This window comes from Heterodontus francisci, chromosome 11, assembly GCF_036365525.1.
Source record: "Heterodontus francisci isolate sHetFra1 chromosome 11, sHetFra1.hap1, whole genome shotgun sequence".
Lineage (NCBI taxonomy): Eukaryota > Metazoa > Chordata > Chondrichthyes > Heterodontiformes > Heterodontidae > Heterodontus > Heterodontus francisci.
Window position 1 is genome coordinate 69,230,478 of NC_090381.1, and position 20,912 is coordinate 69,251,389.

The 20,912-nt window shown below is 40.7% G+C and overlaps 1 protein-coding gene across 2 annotated transcripts in view; it reads right to left on the reverse strand.

Annotated features, from left to right (window-relative positions):
- The window catches only part of LOC137375299 (guanine nucleotide-binding protein subunit beta-4), a 71,842-nt gene extending 54,291 nt beyond the window's left edge, over positions 1 to 17,551 (reverse strand). Inside the window, exon 1 of one of the 2 annotated variants that reach the window (XM_068042253.1) lies at positions 17,347 to 17,551. The gene's annotated coding sequence lies outside the window, so the exon portion shown is untranslated. Of the gene's footprint in view, positions 1 to 17,272 lie in introns of both variants that reach the window. The other variant, XM_068042252.1, reaches the window with a different exon arrangement.
- Positions 17,552 to 20,912: the final 3,361 nt, after the last annotated feature.

Below are 20,912 nucleotides of genomic sequence, written 5' to 3' on the forward strand. Positions count from 1 at the left end.
TCTATAGAGAGAGAAAAACAGAGTTAACGTTTCAGGTCTGTGACCTTTCATCAGCTATTGCCACCGAAACTGAATCAACAGCACTCAAAACCTAATCTCCATCATACTTGTTTGTGTGAACATTAAAAAAAATGTGCATGTGAATCTCACTGCTGCTGACACATTGTACAATTTACCCTCAGCTTTCTGCACTTCGGTGTAGGGTAATGTACTGGTTATGTTACTGCACTAGCAATCCAGAGGATTGGACTAAGAGACATGAGTTCAAATCCCACCACACTAGCTGGGGAATTTAAATTCAGTTAACTAAATATATCTGGAATAAAAAGGATGCCATCAGAAATGACCACGAAACTACTAGATTGTCATAAAAACCCATCTGGTTCACTAATGTCCTTTAGGGAACAAAATCTGCCATCCTTACCCAGTCTGGGCTATAAATGACTCCAGACCCACACCAATGTGGCTGATTCTTAACAGCCCCCTGAAATGGCCTAGCAAGCCTTTCATCTCTATTTCAAGAGCAATAAATGCTGACTTTGCCAGCACCTTAATCAATACTTGCAATACTTAACAATTTTAGGCATTGATTTTTCATTTAAGAGTTTAAAATAATCTAAAAATTGTGATTAATATTCCTAAGAATTTCACAATTGCACATTATTTCTCATTTCATCCACAAGCAGAAATATTACCGACACTCAAATAAATCATTCACTTCTAGTAAACAATGTCAACATTTTAAGTTAATTTTTTTCTAAGGTAAGGAAGATCGACTAAGATTTTCAGACTTGCTATCAGCATACTGCACCCCCCTCAACCCTCAGAGCATTAATTATACTTAATATACACCACCGTCCCAAGCTACAGATTGGCCCTACAACTTCATTAAGTGTCTTGCTAGGATATTATGTAATAAGGGATGCTGCAATATTGGTACCAATCAATACTTACATCTAATTTGTTTCAAGTACAGTTCCAATATCTCAAAAACAAATATTTAAAAATAAAAAGATTAATCTCCATTGTAAAACTGACCCATTTGAAATAATCAGGTATTGAATGCATGAGAAAATATTCAACATAGGTAGAAGCTCTCCTTTGGCTGTTACCAGACTGAAGTTGACAAAAAAAAAAATGAAAATTAGGATAACAAAAATCCTGAAATAGTATTTTTTCAATCACTGCCTCAGTTGCAATTACAAGTGACCCATCCTGTGGGCTGAAACAGTCCTGCCAAGAATGCTAACCTTTCACAACCCAAGCCATATTATAGCAAGAGTTGTTAGTTGATCATAATTTTTATGATTAATGTCTTCAGTCATTTTAGTGATTATGTTTTTAAACATATTAATTGCCAAGTTATGGAAATTATAACTGTTTCAGTAGAAAGGAGCTCTGATATTCAACACCTCGTCTTCAAACACCACCTAACCTTCCTCTTCTATTTTCAAAATAAAATATACAATTATTTCAGTTTAATTGACAATGAATTTCCTGCTGCTTGCTTGCCCTTGTTGCTACTATTGGTGAAAGGTGTAGGAATAGGCAATTTAAAAAAGACATCAGTGATGGGGGGGTGGGGGGGGGGGGGGGGGGGGGGCGGTGGGAGAAACAGAGTTAGTGCGCGATTCTGGGTCAGGTGGTCAGACGGTCAGACAGAAAGTGGGGGGGGGGGTAGATGGGGCAGAGCAGCACAGAGAACAATCCTTAAAAGAAAAACTTAAAAATAGGGCTGTCAAGTAAAAGAAATTGTGGTAAACATGGACCAAAATACTCAAAGCAAATCGAAAAGAAAAAGAACTAAAACATTATGGAGTGAAGCACTAAAAATGAAGCACTTGTAGTTTTTTTTATATATAGATGGTCTGACAGTTCACTGGATTTAATGATGATTAGTTGTATTTACTGTCAAATTGAGTTCCAGGATCACAGAGGTTGAGTTTTCCTATATAATTCCATGTAATATCAGAAATAAAACTAACTTGAATGAGATGGATAATTAAAACTCAGATTAACTAAAATTAAAAAATGTTAATCAAGATTAATGGCGATTAACTTTAATTGTTTGATAGCCCTTATTATAGCACTTCATTAGACTATACAATGCATCAAAACACACAAGTATGAATGATAATTTTAAGTTCGAGTATAAAATTGTTGAATTTTACATTCATTACTTTGAAGAAAATACTGAAATTCAGCCAAATTTACATTGGAAAAATTACAAAGCGGTCTAACTCATTCTCAAATAATATCAATGTAAAGCACAGTTGATACTAATAAAATTAGCACTAAAAAGTTTATTGTACATATTTAGTTTCTTAAAATTCACATTAGGCTGCCCATGAACACCTGATCAGCCTGCTTGATGCATTTTTTAAAAAAAAGAGTTACACTGATATTTGGTCTGACTATATAAAAGCATGAAAATAAGGCTTTTCAATAATTAATGCTGAATTAATATAAAATCAGCAAGGTAGACCAAAGTTGTGCAAACAAGTCAAAGCTCAACTCACCTACAGGTATGACGACTGAAATACTATGAAAAAGTTTCCCTTCATAATTGTCAGACTATTTGGCATCCCTTCAACTCTAGTTGCTGTATAACGGTAATGTAGTTTTTGGTGTTAGTTCACATGTTGTGCATTTGGCTTACTTACCATAAGCAAAAAAAGCTCTTTACATCACTTCCTAATTACAGGGCTTACCACTTCTAAAAGGCAGCAGCGTCCTTCTAACTTGCACTGAAGTGACCATGTACATTATCTACACTCACTGACATTGCACTGAGGACAGATCAGTTTAGAATTATCAATTAAACCATACTTCATTTTCAAGATCTGAAATCCCCATTAGAATTTTTTTTTTAAATGTATTATATCCATTCTTCAGTGGTGTAATGAAAACATTGCAGTTTTCTTAAAATCTTTATTCGTTGGCTACAAGGCATCAGACTTGGGTTCAAATATACATGACACCTCATTCCCTACACATGATAAATCCCTGAACCATTTCCAGTGAGCTCTCATATTTAGTTGACTGTCAATTTATAAAATGTGTCAGTTATGTGCTAAAATAACACTTACTTACAATTATGTACAATATAATCTAGTTATTTGCAATATACTTGTTGACAAAAAACTGTGTGCAACACAAATGGCTTTACTATTGTTCAGGCAGAAGCAAGCTAGAATTTAGAAAAATTGTGACGGCATTAAATCTACATTACACTACATGAAAAGATTTGACAAATTCTATCTTTGAACTGAATTTTAGGTGAATATAGTTGAAAGTCAACTTCCCTTAAAGAAAACATACACATTACAGTTTCACACTTGCCACTTAACACATTCTATAAATGCTGGACAAGTTAAATTCTAATAAAGTACATTTAATGCAACAGTAATGTACCTAAATTTTGATAACTATCACATCCAATATATATTACAAATGAACAGGCATAAATTAGTACAGTAACTGAGATGCACTCAAGTAATTAACCAATACTGTGCAGCAAATATCTCAGTATAGTTAACTGAAGATTCAAACAGATCAGCCCTACTCCAGAAGTACTTTGGTGTAGTACCATTAGAAATGCACAAACATAGGTCATGCAGGAAAGAATTTTCACAAAACAAAAATTCTAATTTCCTTTAATTGGGAAAGCAATAGTCAAAGAACTCCGTTTTATTGCTCAGGTTCACTAAGCATTTATGTGAATAACCACAATGCACACCCATGTACTACTTACATTGTCGGCATTTCCTGAAACCTTTCATCTAATTTGATTTTATTTAATTTCCACTCTTCAACCCACTCTCCACATTGTGTTCTTGATCTGAGAAATCAAATACTAAATCATGTGCAACCAAAAATATTACTCAAAAGTCTTTACAACCTCTATCCAGAGTAACTGTGATGCTTTTCTTTCATAATGTCACCTCAAAAAAGCCTTTTATTTCTTAGACACAAAACACTGCTGTAAAAACTAGGAGTAAGCTGTAAAATATAAAGAATGTAATTTGACAAGATCGAAGAGTCACACTGACAACTGGCACATGCCACAGAAGGGCTGATTGCAACTAAGTGTTATGGTATGACAAAAGGACACCTTTACCTTACTGCAGGGAGCAACTGAAACAGCAATCATCTGAAATTGTATGATCCACACAAAATGTCAAAACTAGGGCGAAATTTCAGAGACTGAGCTCGCAAACAAACATAGAATCATAGAACGGTTACAGCAGAGAAGGCCGCCGTTCGGCCCTTAGAATCCATGCCAGCTTACTGCAAGAACAAGACAGATGCAGCTGATGTGGTCTACATGGATTTTAGCAAGACTTTTGACAAGGTCCCACATGGCAGACTGGTTAAAAAAAAAATCCCATGGGATCCAGGGAAATGCAGCAAGATGAATACAAAATTGGCTCAGTGGCAGGAAACAAAGGGTAACTGCAGATGGGTGTTTTCACGACTGGAGGGCTGTTTCCAGGGGCAATCCGCAGGGCTCCGTACTGGGTCTCCTGCTTTTTGCGGTATATATTAACCATTTGGACACCAATGTAGGGGGCATAATCAACAGGTTTGCAGACGACACAAAGATTGCCATGAGGTAGATAGCGAGGAGGATAGCTGTAGGCTGCAGGAAGATATTGATGGTCTTGTCAGATGGGCAGAAAAGTGGCAAATAGAATTCAACCTGAAGAAGTGTGAGGTGATGCATTTGGGGAGGTCAAACAAGGCAAAGAATACGCGATTAATGAGAAAATACTGAGATATGTAGATGAAGTGAGGGACCTTGGAGTGAATGTCCACAGAACCCTGAAGGTAGCAGGACAGGTCGATAAGGTGGTTAAGAAGGCATATGGAATCCTTTCCTTAATTAGCTGAGGTATAAAATATAAGAGCAGGGAGGTTGTGCTGGAACTGTATAACTCATTGGTTAGGCCACAATCTGTGTGCAGTTCTGGTCATCTCATTACAAAAAGGATGCAATTGCACTAGAGAGGGTACAGAGGAGATTTACGAGGATGTTGCCAGGACTGGAAAAATGCAGCTATGAGGAAAGATTGGATAGGCTGGGGTTGTTCTCCTTGGAACAGAAAAGGCTGAGGGGAGATCTAATTGAAATGTACAAAAAGTTGAGGGGCCTGGACAGAATGAAGGTGAAGGGCCTATTCACCTTAGCAGAGAGGTCAGTGACGAGGGGGCATAGATTTAAAGTGAATTAGAATTAGACCATTACAGCGCAGTACAGGCCCTTCGGCCCTTGATGTTGTGCCGACCTGTGAAACCATCTGACCTACACTATTCCATTTTCATCCATATGTCTATCCAATGACCACTTAAATGCCCTTAATGTTGGCGAGTCGACTACTGTTGCAGGCAGGGCGTTCCACGCCCCTACTACTCTCTGAGTAAAGAAACTACCTCTGACATCTGTCCTATATCTATCACCCCTCAACTTAAAGCTCTGTCCCCTCGTGTTTGCCATCACCATCCGAGGAAAAAGACTCTCACTATCCACCCTATCTTCTTTCTTTTGGGCCTCCTTATCTCGAGAGACAATGGATACGCGCCTGGAGGTGGCCAGTGGTTTGTGAAGCAGCGCCTGGAGTGGCTATAAAGGCCAATTCTGGAGTGACAGGCTCTTCCACAGGTGCTGCAGAGAAATTTGTTTGTTGGGGCTGTTGCACAGTTGGCTCTCCCCTTGCGCCTCTGTCTTTTTTCCTGCCAACTACTAAGTCTCTTCGACTCGCCACAATTTAGCCCTGTCTTTATGGCTGCCCGCCAGCTCTGGCGAATGCTGGCAACTGACTCCCACGACTTGTGATCAATGTCACACGATTTCATGTCGTGTTTGCAGACGTCTTTATAGCGGAGACATGGACGGCCGGTGGGTCTGATACCAGTGGCGAGCTCGCTGTACAATGTGTCTTTGGGGATCCTGCCATCTTCCATGCGGCTCACATGGCCAAGCCATCTCAAGCGCCGCTGACTCAGTAGTGTGTATAAGCTGGGGGTGTTGGCCGCTTCAAGGACTTCTGTGTTGGAGATATAGTCCTGCCACCTGATGCCAAGTATTCTCCGAAGGCAGTGAAGATGGAATGAATTGAGACGTCGCTCTTGGCTGGCATACGTTGTCCAGGCCTCGCTGCCGTAGAGCAAGGTACTGAGGACACAGGCCTGATACACTCGGACTTTTGTGTTCCGTGTCAGTGCGCCATTTTCCCACACTCTCTTGGCCAGTCTGGACATAGCAGTGGAAGCCTTTCCCATGCGCTTGTTGATTTCTGCATCTAGAGACAGGTTACTGATGATAGTTGAGCCTAGGTAGGTGAACTCTTGAACCACTTCCAGAGCGTGGTCGCCAATATTGATGGATGGAGCATTTCTGACATCCTGCCCCATGATGTTCGTTTTCTTGAGACTGATGGTTAGGCCAAATTCATTGCAGGCAGACGCAAACCTGTCGATGAGACTCTGCAGGCACTCTTCAGTGCGAGATGTTAAAGCAGCATCGTCAGCAAAGAGGAGTTCCCTGATGAGGACTTTCCGTACTTTGGACTTCGCTCTTAGACGGGCAAGGTTGAACAACCTGCCCCCTGATCTTGTGTGGAGAAAAATTCCTTCTTCAGAGGATTTGAACGCATGTGAAAGCAGCAGGGAGAAGAAAATCCCAAAAAGTGTGGGTGCGAGAACACAGCCCTGTTTCACACCACTCAGGATAGGAAAGGGCTCTGATGAGGAGCCACCATGTTGAATTGTGCCTTTCATATTGTCATGGAATGAGGTGATGATACTTAGTAGCTTTGGTGGACATCCGATCTTTTCTAGTAGTCTGAAGAGACCACGTCTGCTGACGAGGTCAAAGGCTTTGGTGAGATCAATGAAAGCAATGTAGAGGGGCATCTGTTGTTCACGGCATTTCTCCTGTATCTGACGAAGGGAGAACAGCATGTCAATGGTCGATCTCTCTGCACGAAAGCCACACTGTGCCTCAGGGTAGACGCGCTCGGCCAGCTTCTGAAGCCTGTTCAGAGCGACTCGAGCAAAGACTTTCCCCACTATGCTGAGCAGGGAGATTCCACGGTAGTTGTTGCAGTCACCGCGGTCACCTTTGTTTTTATAGAGGGTGATGTTGGCATCGCGCATGTCCTGGGGTACTGCTCCCTCGTCCCAGCACAGGCATAGCAGTTCATGTAGTGCTGAGAGTATAGCAGGCTTGGCACTCTTGATTATTTCAGGGGTAATGCGGTCCTTCCCAGGGGCTTTTCCGCTGGCTAGGGAGTCAATGGCATCACTGAGTTCCGATTTGGTTGGCTGTATGTCCAGCTCATCCATGACTGGTAGAGGCTGGGCTGCATTGAGGGCAGTCTCAGTGACAGCATTCTCCCTGGAGTACAGTTCTAGGTAGTGCTCAACCCAGCGGTCCATCTGTTTGCGTTGGTCAGTGATTATGTCCCCCGATTTAGATTTGAGGGGGGCGATCCTCCTGATGGTTGGCCCAAGAGCTCTCTTCATGCCATCATACATTCCTCTGATGTTTCCGGTGTCTGAGGCCAGCTGAATACGACTGCATAGGTGTTGCCAGTAGTCCTTTGCGCAACGCCTAGCTGTTCTTTGTGCAGTACTTCTGGCTGCTTTAAGTGCTGCGGATGTTAAATCGCTGGGGGCTTTCTTGTAGTTCAACAGTGCAATGCGCTTAGCGGCTATGACAGGTTCCAGCTCTTCATTACGAGATTGAAACCAGTCTGCATTTCTCTTTGCACTTTTGCCGTAGGTGGTCAAAGCTGACTCATAGATGGCGTCTCTGATGTGGGCCCACTTGGTCTCAGCATCCCCTGTGGGAGTGTTTTGAAGGGCTGTTACAAGTGAATTTAGAAATTTTTTTTAACAGCTGTGGGTGAGAAATTCTGCTCGTGTTGATGCGCGGGTGGCCCTTCTGCTTGGAATGATGCAACTTCTTTGGTCCGAGTCTAACCTTGCTGCACACCAGGGCTCAGCACACCAGGACTCCTTGCTCAGCATGATAGAGCCTCCCTCAAATGGCTCGGAACGCATACTGTCCATCCGACTGCTCACCACCTCTGGTCCAGTACACCTACTCAGCATCTATGCTCCAACACTCTGCTCCCCACCTGAAGCTAAAGACCAGTTCTATGAACAACTCCATATCATTAGCAGCATCCCCAACACCGAACACCTATTCCTGCTGGGGGACTTTAATGCCAGGGTTGGGGCCGACCATGACTCATGGCCCTCCTGCCTTGGGCGCTATGGCGTTGGAAGGATGAATGAGAACGGGCAGAGACTGCTTGAGTTGTGTACCTATCATAACCTCTGCATCACCAACTCGTTCTTTCACACTAAACCCTGTCACCAGGTTTCATGGAGGCACCCAAGATCACGTCGTTGGCACCAGCTAGACCTCATTGTCACAAGGCGAGCCGCCTTAAACAGTGTTCAAATCACACGCAGCTTCCACAGTGCGGACTGCGACACCGACCACCCTATCTAACCCTCTGATTATCTTATATACCCCTCCTCCTCTCCAATGAAAACAACCTCAAGTCCCTCAGCCTTTCCTCATAAGACCTTCCCTCCATACCAGGCAACATCCTAGTAAATCTCCTCTGCACCCTTTCCATAGCTTCCACATCCTTCCTATAATGCGGTGACCAGAACTGCACGCAATACTCCAGGTGCGGTCTCACCAGAGTTTTGTACAGCTGCAGCATGACATCGTGGCTCCGAAACTCGATCCCCCTACTAATAAAAGCTAACACACCATATGCCTTCTTAACAGCCCTATTAACCTGGGTAGCAACCTTCAGGGATTTATGCACCTGGACACCAAGATCTCTCTGTTCATCTACACTACCAAGAATCTTCCCATTAGCCCAGTACTCTGCATTCCTGTTACTCCTTCCAAAGTGAATCACCTCGCACTTTTCCACATTAAACTCCATTTGCCATCTCTCAGCCCAGCTCTGCAGCCTATCTATGTTCCTCTGTACCCTACAACATCCCTCGGCACTATCCACAACTCCACCGACCTTAGTGTCATCCGCAAATTTACTAACCCACCCTTCTACACCCTCTTCCAGGTCATTTATAAAAATGACAAACAGTAGTGGCCCCAAAACAGATCCTTGCGGTACACCACTAGTAACTGAACTCCAGGATGAACATTTGCCATCAACCACCACCCTCTGTCTTCTTTCAGCTAGTCAATTTCTGATTGGTAGAAAAATTAGAGCAGAGATGAGGAAAACTTTTTCATCCAGAGGGTGGTGAGGGTCTGGAACTCACTGTCTGAAAGGGTAGTTGAGGCAGAAACCCTCAACACATTCAAAAGGAGTCTGGATATACACCTCAAGTGCCTTAATTTGCAGGGCGATGGACCAAATGCTGGAAAGTGGGATTAGAATATGTGGATCGTTTTTCAGCCGGCACAGGCATGATGGGCCCAGTGGCCTCTTTCTGTGCCTTAAACCTTCTATGATTCAGCTGGACCCACTCCCCTGCCCTTTCCCCATAGCCCTGCAATTTGATAGTCAAAATTGAATCTGTCTCCAACATCCTCTCAGGCAGAGCATTCCAAATATTAACGACTCATTGCATAAAAAGATTTCCTCATGTCTCTTTTGGGTCATTTACCAATCACCTTAGATCAGCATTTTCTGGTTCTCAACCCTTCCACCAGCAAGAACAGTTTCTCCCTATCTACTCTGTCTGACGCCTCGTGATTTTGAACAAATCTATCAAATCTCCTCTCAACATTCTCTTCTCTAAGGAAAATGACCCCAGCTTCTCCAATCTATCCTCATAACTGAAGTCTTTGGTTCCAGAATCATTCTCCAATGCTTGCACTCCCTTCCTAAAGTACAGTGCCCAGAATTGGACACAATACTCCAGTTGAGGCCGAACTAGTGTTTTACAAAGGTTGATCATAACTTTCTTGCTTCTGTACTCAATGGCTCTATTTATAAAACCCAGGATCCCATATGCTTTATTACCTGCTTTCTCAACCTGCCCTGCCACCTTCAATGATTTGAGCACATATACCCACAAGGTCCCTCTGGTCCTGCACCCCCTTTAGAATTGTTTACTTTATTTTATATTTCAGCTCCTCATTCTTCCTGCAAAAAGCATCACTTCATACTTCTCTACATTAAATTTCATCTGCCACGTGTCGGCCCATTCCACCAGCCTATGTCCTCTAAGGTCATCACTATCCTCCTCACAATTCACAATCTTCTCAAGTTTTGTGGCAGTTGCAAACTTTGACATTGTTCCCTATACACCCAAGTCTAAGTCATTAACATATATCAAGAAAAGGAGTATTCCCAATACTGACTACAGTAGGGTTCCCACTGTATAGTTCCCTTCAGTCCAAAAAACAACCATTCACCATTATTCTTCATTTCCTGTCACTTAGCCATGCTGTCACTGTCCCTTTTATTCCATGGGCTTCAACCTTGCTGGTAAGCTTATTATGTGGCACTCTATCAAACGACTTTTGCAAGTCCATATACACCACATAAACTGCATTACCCTCATCAACCATTTGTTACCTCATCAAAATACTCAAGCACGTTATAGAAACAAGATGTGCCTTTAACAAATCCATGCTGGCTTTACTTAATCAATCCACACTTCTCCAAGTGACTTAATTTTGACCCTGATTATCACTTCTAAAAGCTTTCCCGCCACTGAGGTTAAACTGACTGGCTTGTAGTTGTTGGGTTTATCCTTACACTCTTCTTTAAACAAGGGTGTGATATTTGCAATTCTCCAGTCCTCTGGCACCACCCCCACATCTAAGGAGAATTGAAATATTATGGCCAGTGCCTCTACAATTTCCACCCTTACTTCCCTCAGTATCCTTGGGTGCATCCCATCTGGTTCTGGTGACTAATCAACTTTAAGTACAGCCTGCCTTTCTAATAACACCTCTATCAATTTTAAGCCTACCAAGCATCTCAACTACCCCCTCTTTCATTATGACTTTGGCAATATCTTCTTCCTTAGTAAAGACAGATGCAAAGTACTCATTTAATACAAAAACAAGAAATGCTGGATTCACTCAGCAGGTCTGGCAGCATCTGTGGAAAGAGAAGCAGAGTTAACGTTTCGGGTCAGTGACCCTTCTTCGGAACCTTTTATTACTCATTTAATACCTCAGGCATGCTCTGCCTCCATGTGCATATCACATTTTTGGACCCTAATCAGCCCCACCCCTCCTTTTATTACCCGTTTACTATTTCTACGCCTGTGGAAGACTTTTGGATTCCCTTTCATGTTAGCGACCAGTCTCTTCTAATACTCTCTTTGCCTCTTTTATTTCCTTCTTCACTTTCCCTCTGAATTTTCCATATTCAGCCTAGCTTTCAATTGCATCGTCTACCTGACAACTGTCATATACACCCTCAATCTCTTTTGTCATCCAGGGAGCTCTGGATCAGTGTGCCCTACCTTAGCTGCCCCACCCTTTGCCTCATTGAAATCTAACTCAACTGTTACCCAAACCATCTCCCCTTCAAAAGCAGCCTATTGTTATATAGCAGCTTTGCCTGCCAATCCTTGATTCCAATTTAACCGGGACAGATCTTGTCTCACATGATATATTTTTGCTACAATTCTGTATATAAACAATTTCAATGGACAAAAATAGTACAGCATTGTGCTACAGGAATGCAGAGCAGTGAATTTTAAACTTTAGTACGGGACATCCTCTTCAAATAGATACATTCTTTGCTGCAAATATACTTAAAAGAAAAATAAATGCTTTTAAAAATATTTGCGTAGCAAACTGGTTGATAAAATTTCCACCCAAATTTTCATTGTGGTCAAAGTGGGAGGATCTTTAGACAACTGCCTTGACATGAAGATATAACCATTTTATCCCAATGATGCTTGAACAATGGTTTATGATTCTGTCAAAGGGTCTTTGTTTCAACTGTACTTATTTTTAGATGCTGCTCGATCTATGTACTTCCAACAATTTTTGATTTTGTTTAATTTTTCCTTTTCCTGAATTCATCGTTGAATAAGCAGAAATTCCCAGCAGATAAATATTGGGAAGACTAAAGCCACCGTCTTCAGACCCGGTCACAAACTTCGTCCCCCCTCCCTGACCACTGTATGAATCTGAACCAGACTCAGAGTCCTATTTGATAGAGGTGAACTTCCAACCACATATTCTCTCCATCATCAAAATCACCTAATTCCACATCTATATTATTGCCTGTCTCTCCCCTGACCCCACCCCAGCCTAATGGCTGCTGAAACCTTCATCCATGTCTTGGTTACCTCCAGACTCAACTATTTTTAATGCTCTCCTGGCCATCCTCCCACCCTCCTAAACTTCAGCTTACCCACAACTACACTATCTGCATCCTAACTTTCACCAATTCTCATTAACCATCACTCTGCACTCCTCCAATTCTGGCCTCTCGCGCATCCTTGATATTCATGGTCCCACCACTGGCAGCTATACCGGCAACCAAGTTCTGGCATTCCTACCCTTAACCTATCCACTTCTTCTCCTCCTTAAAACCTAGTGCTTTCACCAAGCTTTTGGTTACCTGTTCCATTATCCATGTGGCTCGGTGTTATATTTTGCTCGATAGCGCACCGATGAAGCGCCGTGGGATATTCGCTGTTGTGGTTACTTGTAGCTTAGTCTTTCTGCATATGTAACATTTAGTGTTCAGAGTATAATTAAAATTGGTATTTTATTTTAAAACAATGGAGTGCAGAATTAGCAACTAATTTCTTTATAGCAAAACCCTTTTACAATGTACAGTGCCCATAATGAAATGGGATCAAAATAAAATTTAAAATCAAATTAAGTTTGGATTGTAAAGACTGGTGTCTGATCCACGTAGAAGTGTACTTTACTGCAACCATTTTGGCACATCGTTAGATAAACGCTGTTGGAACAAGCAACCGTGATCAAACTTTTAACAATCTTAAGTTGTAGTGAATATGTTTGCGCAGCTCCGATTTGAACCATGCCAAATTTTTGCTGTGATGAATTATGTTCTTTGATGCAACATAATGTATTACATAACCACTGATGGATTTTGCAAAATAGTGATTGAGCCCCTATGTTTACTTCAGGATTGTTTTATTAAAGTTGTGTTTTGGTTTAATGATAATATGCTTGAATAAAAAATGCACTGTTAACAGTGTTAATTTGGCTGTAGCATATTACTGTGTCTAATTAATGTACATTTCATATTTTTATTTGCCTTAGGCTGTTACTTTGTTTCCACCCTCCCTCTGGGCTGCACATTTCCTGCATCAAGGAGAGGCGAGCAGTGCATGTCACTTTCTCCAAGACCAACACATACGCTGTTTCTGACTGAAGCGGAGTTACACAGAATCTTTTTTTTAAAAATAAAAATCAGAAGTGCTCGAAAAGACAGCAAGTACTGAATTGTATCTATGCTATAGCACCTGCACCAATTAGAATACCACTGCACAAAATATGTTCATCATCGAATAGTACATACTTAAGCATTCTAGATACAGTCCTGCGTTCACTTTTCTGGTACACAGGAGGGAAGCGGAAAAAGAAACACTGGCCTTTTTCTAAAATTACAGCGCATTGCTGACCAGACCAGTGAAGTTGATATTGCCAACTAACATGACTGCCCAAGCATCCTGTCATTAAAAGATCTGAAACTGATCCTGTTAATTTTGCCAAAGCAGTTAGGAGTACAGAATGGGATTTTCCTTTTTGCACTCATCTGACTTTTGTTTAACAAAGTTGCATTTATATAGGAGGCATGGCAGCATCTCTGGAGAGAGAAACAGAGCTAACATTTCAGGTCTGCGACCCTTCATCAGAACTGTCACAGAACTGAAACATTAACTCTGTTTCTCTCTCCACAGATGCTGCCAGACCTACTATTTCCAGCACTTTCTGTTCTCATTTCAGAGTTCCAGCATCCAGAGTATTTTGCTCTTACATTGCATTTATATGGCATCTTTTATTTCCTCAGCATACATTAAAGTATTTCAAAGCCAATTAATTAAGTGTAGTCACTCATCTTTTGCTGGCAAATGTGGTAGCCAAAATGCATATAACAAGGTCCCACAAACAGCAAATGAGAAATGACAAGTTAAATTTATTTTTGTGGTGTTGTCTTGTCCAACATTCATCACTCAACCATCAATAGGTCTCCCTGCTCTCCCTCAAATAGCATCATGGGATTATTTTTTCCCATTTGAACTGTTTTAACATCTCATCCAAAAGGCGGCACTCCAGCAATGCAGCATGCCCTTAAGTAGTGTGGTGTAAGCCCAAATCTATGTATTGGAATGGGGCTTGAACCCAAAACCTTCTGTCTTAGAAGCAAAGTGCATCCATTGGGGTAGATTATTTCACACAAGTATTTGAACTCATGCATTCAAGTCTTCAGAGAACAGCTTATCACCCCCATTATGTATCAAGATTGTAATGACAAATGTGAAGCCAAAAAGCACATTGGAAAAGGCCTCACTTACAACCAAGGCAACCACTGGATGGCTCTACCTCTCAATTATAGAGTTTGCAGCCCCATATCTCTGGTGCAGTTACAACTAAATTGTACTACCATAAAAGCAACCTGGTGCAAAACTATGATGTGCAAAACCATTCAATTAACTCAAGGTTTCCTATTCCACTTTTAAACCGGAATTATTAACATGTTGCAAAAGTAGAGTGCTTTACAGGCCCACAAGAATTTACATGGCATCATTTTTGATCCAAGATTGCAAGAATGCATCTACTTTCCAACTGCATTTTTTAAAATAAACATGATCTTAAGATTTTATAAATATAAAAGTCAAAACTTTAATTTAGCCTGTAAAAAGTAGAAAAAAAACATCTGTTCGCCTTCTGTTCATCCACTTGAAAGGCTTCATGGTGAAATACATGAGCTGCTGTTGTATTTGATTTGTTTTAAGTTCTGTCTACAGCAGACAAAAATCCAAAAAGTCTGAATGTTACCAAAATGTAACATTTGCTGTACCTCTCCACTGTGTTTGTTCCATTGTATGACAGATTGAACAAACAAATGCACTCAATAATGATTTAGCAAAACTGGTCAAACAATATGGCTGTAACAAAAAGGTTTTCACAACATACGCAATCTTGGTAAAATGTAACAATATTGCATCTAAAAGTTTACACTTTAGAGTTAAATCATAGGTATTGGTATTACAGGGCATGAAACTATTGTATTTCTATTCTTGTACTTTAAAAAAAAAATGAAGTGAACAAAAGCAAAATAACGTTATAGTAATTACTACTATGACATATTATCCATTTAATCCTACTAATTAAGATTTATTCTCCCTTCCCTCTATCCTGGTTTATGCTACTCCCAGGCATCAGAAGCCCTGCCAAGACTTCATCCAAGTGGCCAATCTTTGGTTAATGACACTGTCTAGACTCGATGTATGCATATCAACAGCAGAGATTCTGGCTAGGTGTCCCTCCCTAGCCCATGTTATGAGTCCAATTGTAGCAATCCAGCTGCTGCCTGAACTAAGATCAGCTAACACACTGAACAGACAGCCCAAATAAGAGTAGCACAATTATACATTGGCTTCAGCAGCTGAACCTTTTGGGAAAGGCTCTATTTTAGACATTTATCTATTACTGGGTGGGTTAAAGTAAAATTATTTCATTTCACATTTAAATATTTTACAGGGAGACTGTTAAAAATTAGGGAAAAATATTTGAAATGTATTAAATACAATTCTACAAAAATGCTTTTGAGCACATACTGGTTGTTCCCATACAAACCCTGTTATACTGCATGATTACAAGATGCCTTAGACTTGGAGCCCATACAAAACTGCATATTACAATTTTTGGTAGAAAATGTATTTTTAAATCATTCACATTAGCTTAATATTCTTTCTATAATATTTTCAATTGTGGATTTTGACTATCATGTTCAATTACTTTAAAAGGAATTTTAAAAACAAAATTGATGGAATATCTAACACACTATAGTTACAAGATGGTACAAGAGAATCAGATGACCAGACAAATATCAATCTTGCCCGAGATGCACTACATTAAGAAATGTGCTTAAGCCTGCTATTCTTTATAATAAAAATATACACAGATAGCATTGAGGAGCCAAAGTGCTTTTTTCTGGAGACAGTGCAGAGCAGGTCCCTGCAATTGATTATGAAACACACATTTGTCTTCTGCTCAACAAGTAAAATAAGTGTCACTTGTAATCTAACAGTTTGCTAGAAATAGCCTTCCCTGTATCTGAAAGTTCAGCAGATGCTTAAATTCAAAATTCATAAATCACTATTTTATGTGCATTCTAAACATTTAGGTATGTTTGAGGCAGTAATATATCAAAATAATCCAATTTGCATTAAATAAGCCTATTAAGTTTTGTTCTTACAGTTGAATAAATTTGAATCACAAAACATGTTACTGTCTTTGATACATTTTAGATTGTGTGGTATAGCATAGATACACAGCACCCGCTATTCCTCTAGAACACTGTTAAAAAACAGTACCACTGCAATTAAAATGACACGATAAGTACTTCAGGTCAAGTCACACAATCCAATCAGCTACTCCAGTGCTATGTTTTATAAGGAAAATATGCTGGAGTATTTCAAGGGCATATATCTTTGACTACAGATGGCAATAACCTAATACTAATTTCACTACACCACTTAATCATCTCAATGTCAACAATGTGGTACATACAACCTTATTCCACAGTACTGCTTAGTTTTACTGCAGGTGACATAATTAGCATTTACAATAAACAGAATAACTAGCAATTGTTTATAAAGGCAGGTCCTGTACTAATTTAAAGCTATATATAAAACTTTCATTCAAGTTTTTTGAATAGTAACTAAATATGAAAAATAAAGGCTTGGATTTTTTTGCTATTTATGGAAAATTTACAAAATAATTGGGTTACATAAGAGAATACAGACGAGCTATCATTGTTTTACCTCTATTAACATAGATTTTGCATTAACCTACAATGGTTAAAACTACATGGTAGATATTCTAGAGTCAAACAGCCTATTTGCCGGTCTAGTCGTGTTACTTAATTTACTCGATTTTTCCTCCCAGAAATGACGCTAATTTCACAATTGCCGTTTTAATCATACTGGTAATGTCTGGACCGACATGTTGAGGCTTTTAACCATTTTACTAAATTCCTCTCCTCCCACAATTGAAAACCCATTACACAGACTGGGGGACCGGGCATTATCTGACCTGAGAAGTGGCGGCCGCGACTCCGGCCCCTCCACACTCGCCCTTGTCGTGTCGGGATTTCCTGTCGCTCTTACCCCCGAGCTCCTCCTCAGTCTCCACGCATGGCCTCGGCCTTTGGCTGTTACACGTTTACTATCTCAGACAGGAGCACTCTCAGTGCCTGTTACCAGCCACTACCCCTCTCTCTCTCTCTCTCTCGGTACCAGTCAGTCAATAAGCGCAGCACCGCCGCTCCCGCTCTCTCTCTCTCTCTCCCCGACCACACCCAGAGCCCAGCACCCTAGCAACAGCAGCCTGCTAAAGGCGGGGGGGGGGGGGGGGGGGGAAATCAGCACGTCCCACAAAAATAGCAGTCAGCTGCAGCTCCAGACAAAAAGCGAAGCTGTACTCAGCGCCACTAATTAGCTCTTTAATTGAACAAACCGTCACTCCCGTTCAGAAATTATTCCAAATCTTTCCAAACTCCGCAATCTTTAGCCTCCCCCCCCGATAGAAAGTGTTCCGGCCCTAAAACAACTCAATAACAAATTGAAGGCAGGACAGGCAGATTCATAAACAAATCAGTCATTAAAAGTCAAAGTAGGAATGGTAATGTAAGTGTCTAAAATTTATTACAATATATTTGTGTATTTTTCATGGTACTTAATCATTATGAATGCAATCCACGGCTAATGGAGAAGGGTGTGGCTATCAGCAGGAAATAGAAGGCAGTTGAGATTGAAAGCAGAAAATAAAATCCTCGGTGTTTTAAATTGGCGACATTAAGATTCAACATTATACTTTACACTTAACTTTTATTTTACTTGAAACTGCTTTTGCTGCTAAACAAGTGGATTCCCTTGGACTTTGGAGCTTCCAGTTGATTGGCGGTTGCCATGGGGATTGAGGCATTGACGTACAGAGCAGTGGGTGGGGTCTGTAGTGCTCCGACTGCTTTAATTCCAGAGACAGCAGCATCGTTCACAGCGCGCACCCAGTGTATGATTTAGCGCATAACAATTATATCAATTCTTTAAAATAAAACATTCTACTGACATTGCTTCAATCACTGTAGAGGGGCCAGGCATCAAATCTTCACAAGGAGCCGCTTTAAAGCTCCATGAAGTCAGCTGAACGGTTGAAGTCTACCGGACCCCACACAGCTGAATACATCTGTGGTGCATTAATGTACGCTAACATTTTAGCAATATTTTCCTTACTTCGCCCTTAACGTTATTCACACGTGTCCGACTGTAATGCATATACATCCTCCAAACATTAGAGATAAAAAAAAGTACGAAGGTTGGAAAGCCGAAATAAAAGCAATGCTGGAAATACACAGCAACTGAGGCAGGGTCTGAAAAGATAGAGAGATGAATATTTCAGGCACCTCTCAAATATGCTGACTGGCTAGCTTTATATTTCCAGCATATTGACATAACAGTACTATGTTGTCAGAACAACAGTGCATGTCTAAGTATTAACTAAATAAAATCCTTTCGCAGCGGATACCTAATTTGTTAATAAATAAAAACAAGTGCTGGAAATACGCAGCAGGTCTGGCAGCATCTGTGGAGAGAGAAGCAGAGTTTCACGTCAGATTATTAACCTAGTTTGTTAATATATTGATATTTGTATGTTCTTTTCATTCGTAAAATATCAGTTGGGATTCCGTACAGCCGAGTCTGTTGTCAAGTTTATCAAATTCCATCAACTTGCAGTAAGCTATTTCTTTCTCGCTGCATGTATAATTCCTGGTGACACTAAAAAACGGTCCTGTACTGCGGATTGTATTGTAAATGGGATTCTGGTAAAGGGTTCCCCCCTAAAACATAATCAGTCTTTGTCAGGTACTAACCTGACCTGCTATGTATGTACCACCATTTTCTGTTTTTATTTCAGATTTCTAGGAATCGCGTTTTACTTTGTATCTCATACCGGAGATTTCATCTGTTAATTAATAGATACTTCTACTGTCTGACCTAAATTCATAAAACCTATGATGATTCTTATCAGTTGCTGCTTGGAGTTTACACGTTACTCTCATTTTCCAATCTGTTTTGAAAAGATGTTCCTGAAATTAATCAAATATCAGTGATCTGTGACAATCTTCTGTATTTCGCGATGTATCATTTTACCAGAGTCTACGTTTTAATTTTGTTTGAATTGAAAGTCAAATTGGGAAAATTATTTGATAGCAAATTAGAAAGCGGGAACACTGCATTCAGTTGAGCAATTTGATTGTTATTGCACAATTACTCCGCTGTTAAGCACTGAGTAATCTCCTGTAAACGATTATTTTTCAATGCATCAGTGTGCACCTTCACCACACATTGTCGCCAGGGCAGCGTATTAAATGCACAATTCCTAATATAAATTATCTGGAGTGAAATTCTGTTTTTATGTGGGCCAGGACGTATGTATTTCATAGAGCATATTTGTTCACTAGTATATATGGGCTTTCCATTATAGACGTCTAACCTAGCTCTCTCTTTGGCCTCCTTGTCTCGAGAGACAATGGGTAAGCGCCTGGAGGTGGTCAGTGGTGTGTGGAGCAGCGCCTGGAGTGGCTATAAAGGCCAATTCTAGAGTGACAGACTCTTCCACAGGTGTTGCAGAAGAAATTGTTTGTCGGGGCTGTTACACAGTTGGCTCTCCCCTTGCGCTTGTCTTTTTTCCTGCCAACTGCTAAGTCTCTTCGACTCGCCACACTGTAGCCCCGCCTTTATGGCTGCCCACTTTCCATTATAGACGTCTAACCTAGCACACTGTGCCAAATGCCATAGAAATTAGATTCCACAAGGAAGGTTCAGATTGAGCCAGACCACCAACCCTACCTTCTTCCCCATCACAATAATACCCAGCTGTTTCTTAAATGAATCTGGGGGTCTGGCCTAAATATCCTTTCTAACAACACCTTCTGGCTATTGATCACCTTCAATGTAAGGAAATAGCTCCTGAAGTTTACCTTAAACATATCCTTCATAACCCTCAACAAACTTGTCCTGGTAGTCTGACGTATCTATTATTTCAAGTTAATTTATCTTGTTAAGAATCAAATATAACATTTTAAGGTCCCTCTGAGATCTGTATTTTGGGGTCTGAAGAGCTCTAGCTTATCAAGCGAGTCCTTTTGCTCTTCCTCTGACACCAATGGTTATTTCTCTTGTCTGTATTGCCTCTAGAGTTGAGTGGTCTATTAATGTTGCAGCATTTGCATGAAATATTGAAGATGCAGTCTAACCAGGAAACTGAATAGCTTCAGCAGAACCCTTGAAGACTTGGCCTTAACTAATGTGACAATAAAATGTAGCATTCTATTAGTCTGGTTAGTGCTGCTTTGCTATCAGTGACAACTTGCATTTATAAGGTAGCATACTCATCTTTGAGTCAGACAGTTCTGGGTTCAAGTCCCAATCCAGAACTTGAGCACAAAAGTCAAGGCTGACACTCCAGGTACTGAGGGAGTGCTGCACTGTTGGAGATGCCAGCTTTTGGATGAGACATTAAACCGAGGTCCTGTCTGCCATCTCAGGTAGGCGTAAAAGATCCCATGGCACTATTTCAAAAAAGAGCAGGGGAGTTTTCCCCAGTATCCTGGCCAATATTTGTCTCTCAATTAACATCACAAAAACAGGTTATCTGGTCATTATCACATTGC